This window comes from Suricata suricatta, chromosome 13 (assembly GCF_006229205.1).
Source record: "Suricata suricatta isolate VVHF042 chromosome 13, meerkat_22Aug2017_6uvM2_HiC, whole genome shotgun sequence".
Classification (NCBI taxonomy): Eukaryota; Metazoa; Chordata; class Mammalia; order Carnivora; family Herpestidae; genus Suricata; species Suricata suricatta.
The window spans coordinates 25,577,675-25,586,751 of NC_043712.1; positions in this window are offsets into that span (position 1 = coordinate 25,577,675).

The window sequence follows — 9,077 nt, forward strand, 5'->3', positions numbered from 1 at the left end:
TAATCATGGGTAGCTGGTGCTTTAAGGGAATTACTTTATTTTTTTAAATGTTTATTTCCTTATGTTGAAAAAGAAAGAGAGAAAGAACGGGGGGAGGGTCAGAGAGAGAGGAAGAATCCCAAGCTGGCTCTGAATGGTCAGTGTGGAGCCCAACACTCCACATGAACCGTGAGATCATGACCTGAGCCAAAATCAAGAGTTGGATGCTTAACTGACTGAGCCACCCAGGAACCTCTTAAGAGAAATATTTTATTAATCATCTCCTCACCGGTATCTCCCAGAAAGAATTACACTAGTTATTTTAACAGGAAGAATTTAATATAAAGAAAGAATTATAATCCAAGTAAAAAAAATTATGAACTAGATACCTCAAAACCCAAAAAGATACACTAAGGAATCACAGAGATACTATATGAAGAAAGAGCTACCAGCCCTAGGACAGGAGGAACAAAAGGAAAAAATAAAATAAAAATTTAGAAGTGTGGATGAGAGTCCCCTGAATGGATGAGGGCCCTACAGACCTTCAGATCTCTGAGAGTAGGAGTGTCCTCTGCTTGGCTGTGTCTGAAAAAGATGCCATGCAGCTGGTTCTTCACATGGTGGAAGAACTAGATTCAGCTGCTACTGCAGAAACACCCTGCTGCTGTGGAGGTAAAGAAGAAAGCCTGAGGTGACCCATGAAAACCCCACAGGGAAAAGATTCCTGCCTTGCAGCCTGACTTGGGCTCCCCCTATTGACAAAACCTATCATGGAGCCTGGTGGCAAAGCAGAAGAGAGGTGCACAGGCTCTCAGTCCCAGCTTCACAAACCTGAGTGCAGAAGAGTTTGGAGCTAAGAGACAATAGTTTAATATCTGACCCAGCGAGGCTATGGCAAGTCCAGCAGAGACTGCTAGGGTGGATTTCCCAGGCAGGGAACTTGATATGGGAATTGGATAAAAGGCTTTTCTAGAACATTTGGGAGCAGACTGAAACAAAGGGAGACAGTCCAAGTAAACGTGCCGGGACCACAAAGTGGGGAGCCAGACTACATATTAAGACAAGAAAGACTGTGGAGCTGGTATTGGGGGAGGAAACTGCAGAAGTCTGGTAAATTTGGGAACAAAGCAAGCCATGGGGAGTATAGATGGTAATGAATCAAGAAGACACATAAATTTGTAGAATCTAGATGTCAAAAGTCTCGCTGGAACGGCTGTACACTGGCAGGAAGGTCAAAGGCATGGTTTGACATAAATAGCACTTATTCATCTATTTAACAATTGGTCTTATTTTGTGTTTTAGAGGGTGAGAAGTATGTAAATAAGTCCACGTGTGCACATGGGCATGCATGCAAGCGCACGCATACATGGATGTGTATCCCAGGGGACTGTTTCAGAAGAACACTGTAACATTGATGCATGGGCAATATGATATGTATTTATTATGGCTGGTGACAAGAATTGGGTCTTAATGGAGAAGGTGATTGTTATTCATGATTTCCAAATGGCTAACTAGATCCAGAGGATTTGCATTAAACCAAGTCATTCCCCTTCCATGCTTGCTAGACATGATCGATGGAAATGTCAAGTCCCATGAGATCTCTGAGCTCACATACTCTTTCTATAGAATTGGGGCATTCCCCTCCCCACCATTTCTGCTCTGAGTCTCATTTCCACAAACAGTGTCTATGGATTTGATCTTCAATTTCTGAGTTCTTTTAAAGGCATTGTCAGCCCACAACACAGTTTCTAAAGCAGATATTGTTCTGGCATCCAGAAAAAAAATAAGGATAGGAGAAAGCAGGTGACTCTGAATGTGAAATATAAGATTTCACAGAAGCATGGATTTTCAAGCAGAAAGCACTTCAGGGATTACTGAGTCCAGTGTTTTCAAACTCTGTTTTAAACAGAAGACTTCTTTACACTGGACTTTGGAACTGACCATTTCTTGAGTGAATAAATGAATAAACAAGGATAAAAATGTGATGGAGAGCTTTTTCAAGTATGAGAAATTACAGGATCAAAGATCTCAGAGTCATGATCTTGTCCACAGTTTTCTGGAATTCAATATTGTTGAAGCCAAGGTGCAAGGGATAAAGAGGGAAAGGTGCATGAACTCATTTCCCCTCAACTTAATCCTATGGCTAATGGTTGAAGAAACAGTGACAGATTTTAGGCAAAGGAGATCACATTTGAATTTCAAATATATTAGTTCAACACTGTACCAAAAAGGGGATGGAGTGGAAAGGACTTTGCAATAATCAAGATGAGAAATTACAAAGTCTATACTAGAGTGGTGAAAAGTGGGTAGCTAGGAATAGGAAGAACTCTGCAGATGTTTAGAAGGCAGTTCTAAGGGGCTGACTTAGTGTAGAGAGGGCAGACAGGGACATGGAAGAGTCTGACATGACCTCCGGGTCTCCAGCCTATACTGCTGAGCTAATGATGGTCTTCCCTAAACTCAGGAGCCAATGAGAAGCAGGGGAACAATTACAGTGTTTGGTTTTAGACATGTTAAGTTAGGCTTACTATGGGAACACTGAAGGCAAAACTAAAAAATGAAAAAGCCAACTTAAATACTGGTAAGCTGCTGGGTGGGTTGTCAATTTAAACAGATTGAATGAGAGACAAGACATAAATTAGAGGTAGCACCAAGTGTGGTCACCTAAGTTTTAGATAAATCCATTATCAAAGGCAGCAGAGATTCCTAAGAAGCAAGGCCTAGGAACAAGGGAACATTCCACTAGGTTAGCACCAATTTCTACAGAATTGCCTTAAGTGACCTGGACTTTTCTCCTACTCATCCCCTTTATGGGATCTTAAGGACCCAGTAGTCCATACCCAGCTTCTGAGGAAAGATATGCACAAAGCTCAGCTTTATCTATTCCAGTGCCTCTGCATTCCATTTCCAAGCGAGCACATAACTATTAAGCTGGAAAAGGATGTCTCCATCTCAAGGGAGATGGAGCTGTGTGGGTAGTGACTTTGGCGAGCAGTCCAACCTCAGAGGAGTGTGAATTACCGCCCGCACACACAGAGTGGCTCTCCTCGACTGCCTGCCAAGGAAGGGATGGTTCTCAACCAAATCAGTCTGTGGCTGCCAAAAGCTCTTGTGAGGGCCCAGTTTTCCAGCAGGAAACGTAACCTGAATTGGAAAACATGAGTGTAAGCTGGAAAACAAACAGCTCAAAATATCCGTGTCCTGAAATGAACTGTAAGCCATTCTGTCTCCAGAACTGAATCCATTTAGTCAAAGGAGCAGAGGGTTAAGGGAGCCAGAAGAAGGGAGGGAGAGAGGAAGGAAAGACCAACTGATGAAAGGAAGGAAAGAAAGAAGAAAATTTAGAACAAAAGGAACATTGAGCCTCTGCTATATGCCAGGATCTGTGTGTTGGGGAGGTCCACATTTTCCTATGAAGTCTCTCCACAATGTCGTGATGCATGGAGACACTGGAGGTCCTGAGGTTAATTAACATACCCAAGATCACATCATTAGAATGCAGCTGGAATTTGAACTCAGATTCAATGACTCCAAAATTAACATGCTTTCACTAAATTCTTTTGCACCCCAAAAGAGGGAAAGGAGGAAGTGTCATTGGAAACTGCCTTGGAAAAGGCTTCCTGAGTTCCTGTTAGATGGGGGAAAAAAAGAAAAAAAAAAAAAAGGCTGAGGTTTTAGAAGGGGCCAACATCAGAGAATTGCTAGTCCCTGAATTGGAGTTATAAAGAATAGTTTGAATAATTAATCGAAAGCTTACAGGACAACTGGTCATTCCTAGAAAACCTTCCCTTCTCATCTTCCCATTTTCTCTGATTTTCCCTGCCCTAGAGACTCCATGTGAGACATCTGAATGTGCACTTGCACATACAGTGCTTATACATGAAACTCAACAGGGTCAAAGAATTTAAGCAATTTATCAAGCCACCTGACTGATAAATGACAGGACTGAAATTTAAACTAAGGTCTTCCAACTCTTTATTGTAAGCAATTTCCACTGCATAATAGCTGTCTCTACATGTGCCTTCAACAAGGAGATGCAAGATAAACATTGACCATTAATTTGTCAGTTCCAGCTGCTGGGATATTTGAGTGACCACTACTCCATCGGTAAATTCACAGAAACACTGAGAAGGATAGGCCAGTGTTTATGAGGAAATGACTATTAAAGTCTGTCAAAAACCAAAACGTGATATGCAAATAAAAGCAATTATTATCATTTAGTAATGGATTCTTTTTGTGTGGTACCCAAAATTATATTAGTTAAAATATGGCCACTGGAAAATATTGCAAGGATAAAATATTCAGTTACTCATTTAAGAAATCATTGCCTTTTCCAAAGCCTGTTGTAAACACTAAATGCATTGTCCAAAGTCCCAAATCTAGAAGCAGAAATACAAACTCCAGCAACTGGTCTGCAGCAACTCTAGTTAAAGCCACTTCATTACAATCCAATGACATCATTACATATATTTCCACTAAATAATTAAGGTAATAGGAAGATGTGAAAAAGACCAGAACCAGTAAGCAGGGGAGCTGAGATTTGCATTCGTGTTGTTTGACCCCAGACTTGGTGGAATTAACCATAATCCTACAGCTGATACCTTACCTGAGACAGAGAAGACAAATATATATGACTAGTTTCTCTTTGTAATTTGTAAACCAGTAGATAATTGCAAGGTGTTAACTATCCTTGCCCATGATGTTATCAACTATCTGTTCCTTAAACCTATGCCTTTTGTTTATTTCCACTCAAAACACCTTAATTCGGGCTCATCATGCCTCCTCTAGACAGTATCTTAGGTCCTTCCATTCTACAACCCATTCCCCACACTGCCACGGGAGGAATCTTTTAGAAACATGGATCTAATCATGTCACTTCTCCACTTCAAAACTCTCACTAGCTCCCTATTTTAAGAAAATGCCAAGAGCCGCATTCCGGGCCTCTGCTCTGCCCTCTGATGACCTCTTGGATCTTGGCCCATGCTGCTGCTGCTTCTACCCCTCACAATTTCTGCTCCTGCCACACTGGACCACTTCCAGTTCTAGGATTATGCAAGGCAGTTTCTTGCCTTTATATCTATGCTTACACTGCTCTCACTGGCTGGTACATTTTTTTCTCTGCTCATAGATGACTGGCAAACTTCTAGCCAAAATACCCGCTCTTTAAGATCCTCTCTTTTTCAAACTCTCAGAACTCCAGTAATTCCTTGGGCTGCTTTTGTACTAATCATATACCTCTGTTATTGTGTATGGTACTCCTGTCTCCACAACAAAACTGGGGCAACCTCAAGGCAGAGACCCTGTCTTAATCATCTTTGGGTTCTCAGAGCCTAGCATAAGGGTTCAATAAGTGCTTGTCAAAATGAATTTAGCTAACGTCTCTGTTTCTTCCTTACTAGTCCTCAATCAAAATAATAAACTGTCTGCTAAGGTAGAGAAAATGTGTTTCCCTTTACTACTTTCCTCCCTGCCTCCCTTTCTTTCTCTCCCTTTCCTCTCTTCCTTTCCTATGCACTCTGAAGAGATGAGAAAGAAGCTGGATAAAAAAGTACACTCAAAAGCCCTATCCAAATGCCAGTTTGTATTATTTCTTGCATATCTGTGAGAGAGAGACAGAGAAACAGAGTGGGGAGAGGGTGGAGGGCATGCAGCTGGCTGTGGGTAGAAGTCTCCCCACTGGGCAAGATCTCACACTGTGTTCAATGGCAAGCCTACTTTGGGGGGACGATGGAGACGGGGAGCAATAGATTGACTGCTGTGTGTACCAGTTTCAAATTGCTAGCTATACCTTTAGCTAACACTAGTATTTCATGTTGCAAATCCAGTGTTACCACATGAAATAGTCAGCAAGCACACCTCTGCCAGAGACGGAGTAATTTGCTACCGGCTGGAGTGAGAGGCTGACACAGTTACCTCACAGAGATGTGTTTATTCAGATGTGCAGCCTTCCCTAGATTAACCATGACTGTCCCGTATCCTTGGTGACATACACTCTGAGCAATAGCTCTGTGGCCATTGCTGCTGCATTTTTGAAGGCAGTTCCCTATCTGCTATCCAGTTTCTGACTTTGCCATCTTAGCTGTTGCATGATGATGGTAAAGGAAGGTAATTTGGAGAAGTGTGGGGTTCAAAAGAGGTCTCTGTCTCTGGTCTTATGTACCTTCAATCCATCTTACAGTGTGTTTTGCTGAAACTCCAATCCGAACATATCACCCCTGTTTAAATCCCCTCAATGATTCCTGTTGTGCTCAGGATGAAGTTCAAGCTTCTTAGATGAGCATGTGTGCCTATGTGTGGTCTGCCTCTGCTTACTTGTCCACTCTTCTTTCTGACTTTTGGATTCTGTGAACAAACTATTTGTCTGCATGTATTGTTTTTGTCTCCATGCCTTTGCACAAGCAGTTCCTTCTGCCTAGAGTACCCTTTCCTATACCTTCACCTCTCACCCGCTGTGCTTAGCAAACTTCTACTTATTATTTAAGGCATAGCTAAAGCATCACCTCCTCCAGCTTCTTCTAACCCTCTGGATTAATCCATTTCTTTCAGGTTCCCTTAGTCATTTTACATTTTTCCACATGTGTGAAGGTCAGCTGGGAAAGAAGTATAGTGGTTAAGAGTAGAGGAAGTACCAAGGGGGAATCGCAGGAACTCTCTGCCCCAGGTACAGGCAATAAAGGATGCACTGAGCGTACAGTATGTAAAATCAGCTTTAAAAAATTACACTAAAAGTTTTATGTACCTGAAATTATAACATCCTCGGTGATAAAATACTCACTTTCACAAGGGCAGCCTGTTCCCACTTCTACTTCTTGTTAATAACGCAAGGTCTGAAGTGAAAACACTTAGACCCATCATATAATATCAGGTATGGCCTTGGGCACATCTTACCTTACTGGGTCTAGTTCCCTCCTCTGTAAAATGGGGACAAGAAAACCAACTGCCTAGTTAGTTTTACTGCATGAGACGATATAGGTAAAAAACTTAGAATAGTAACTAGGATTAAGGAATCATTCCGTAAATATTAACTACCATTTGCTGATGAGTCTGTAGTCTTCTCTTGGGTTAAAACTCCTTCACTAGCTTAAAAGCTCTTTGAGAATCTCTCTTGCTCACTGTTACATACACTCTGCCTAAGCATAATAAGCATTTGTTGAATGAGTAAATGAATTTTACTCATTTCTGTGAGCCTAGTGCATTGCAGATTATGTGAAGTGGAAATAGGTGCTCAGGAAATGTCTGTTGGATGAATGGGTGGTTGAATGAAAAAATAGCTCATAAGAGAAGAAGAAACTTGTAAAGAAGCTTGAAGTGACCCTAAAGAAACACAGAAGATGGGATTTAAAAGGTGGAGGAAAGTCAGCATTAAGAGTGAAGGAGAGATCCAAAGTTAGTTCTCCTTGAACTATTCCAGAAGTTTGGGCCTTATGAAATATAGGTTTATGAAAACTAGAGAGTCATATAAGCCAGTGGTGTGACTGTAGAACCCCAGAGTTAGGGAAGGAAAATCCATCACATCATAGGCTCCAGGAAAATGGGAGTAGTGAAAGAATGCTCAAGAAAAAGATTTCCTCACACTCTAAGCCCCACATTAGGGCCAGAAATGTGGCTATGAAGAGAAAAATTGGGACCTGCCAGTTTCTTATTCCAGCACTGTCTTTAAAAAAAATTATTTTAATGTTTATTTATTTTAAGAGAGAGAAAGAAACAAAGCATGAGTGGGGAAGGGGAAGAGAGAGAGGGAGACAGAATCTAAAGCAGGCTCCAGGCTCTGAGCTGTCAGCAACAGAGCCCAACACAGGGCTCAAACTCACCAAACGCGAGATCATGACCCAAGCCGAAGTTGAGTGTTTAACCAACTTGAGACCCCAGGCTCTCCCAGCCACTATCTGAATGTTAGTTTTTTTTAAATTGGTCAGCAAAGCTCACTACCCTAATTCTTTGCATCTAGTTGTTGAACAATATATGACTAAATTTGATCAGTATATGGATTACTCTGAGATTTTCCAGGGTGGGGCACCTCCAAACCCAGTAATATATTCATAAAACCCTAGATTGGAGTGTTTAACAGAAGAGACAAAGATAATGCTTTCAAGTAACTCTAGCAACATTTAGAATTTTTTTTCCAAATTATCATCTCATTATTTCTTAGCCTTAATAAGTAGGAAGAATGGGCTCTGGGTAAACTTTGCTAGATCATATGTCATCACCAGGACCCCAAGGGACGTTGACAGACTGAATTCAAACCAACAAAATAAGACCCAATGTAAAAAAGTCCAAAGCTTGGTTGACATTTATATTAGACAGAAAAAAGCCTGCCCAAGCAGCTACAGTTCCAACTGTGATCCTGATGTTTCCACCCAGTGACCCACATTCTGTTCCTTGGAGGCCAAGAGGAGTAATTTACTCTGTATGTACATCACAGCCCACCAGCAAACTGCTGATAGCTCTCACATGCTGCCAACCCAACCCTCAAAGGCTTATCTTTTCCAGGGGTAAGGATCCCTAGTTCCTTCATCTAGTCCTCACATAGCAGTTTTTTATCTCTTCTTGCAGTTTAAATCAGAAAAGAAAAGTAGCTTCTGAAATGAATTGGGCTGCCTTAAGTAATTCCAGTATCATTCAAGTGCTCCACATCTAAAATGTGAGGAATCATTAATATATTTTGTCTGGTCATCCATTCAATGAAATACCTTCCTCCACAGGAATTTTGTTTGAACCTCACCTGCTAATAAGAGGTCACTATCTTCCAAAGCACTTGTTGGAAAGAATGGACAGATTAGGTCTTGTCTTTTTGGCTATTATAGAGAAGCCCAAGATAACATTGGCTTTAACAATCCAGTACTTTATTTTTTTAAGCAGATGGTCCAAGTCTGATATGGTACCTCTCATGAGGGATCCTTGTTCTATTTATCTTTCAGCCTGCTTTCTTCACATGTAGGTTCTATCTCATGGCAGAAGGGTATAAGGTAGATTTTTTTTAGCTCCTATTGTCATATGAGTTTACATTCTACCAAGAACTAGAAAGGAGGCAAGGGGGATGCCTGCCCCCTCCTTTTGAGGGTAAAACCAGAAGTTGCCATCATAATTCCTGCTTCATT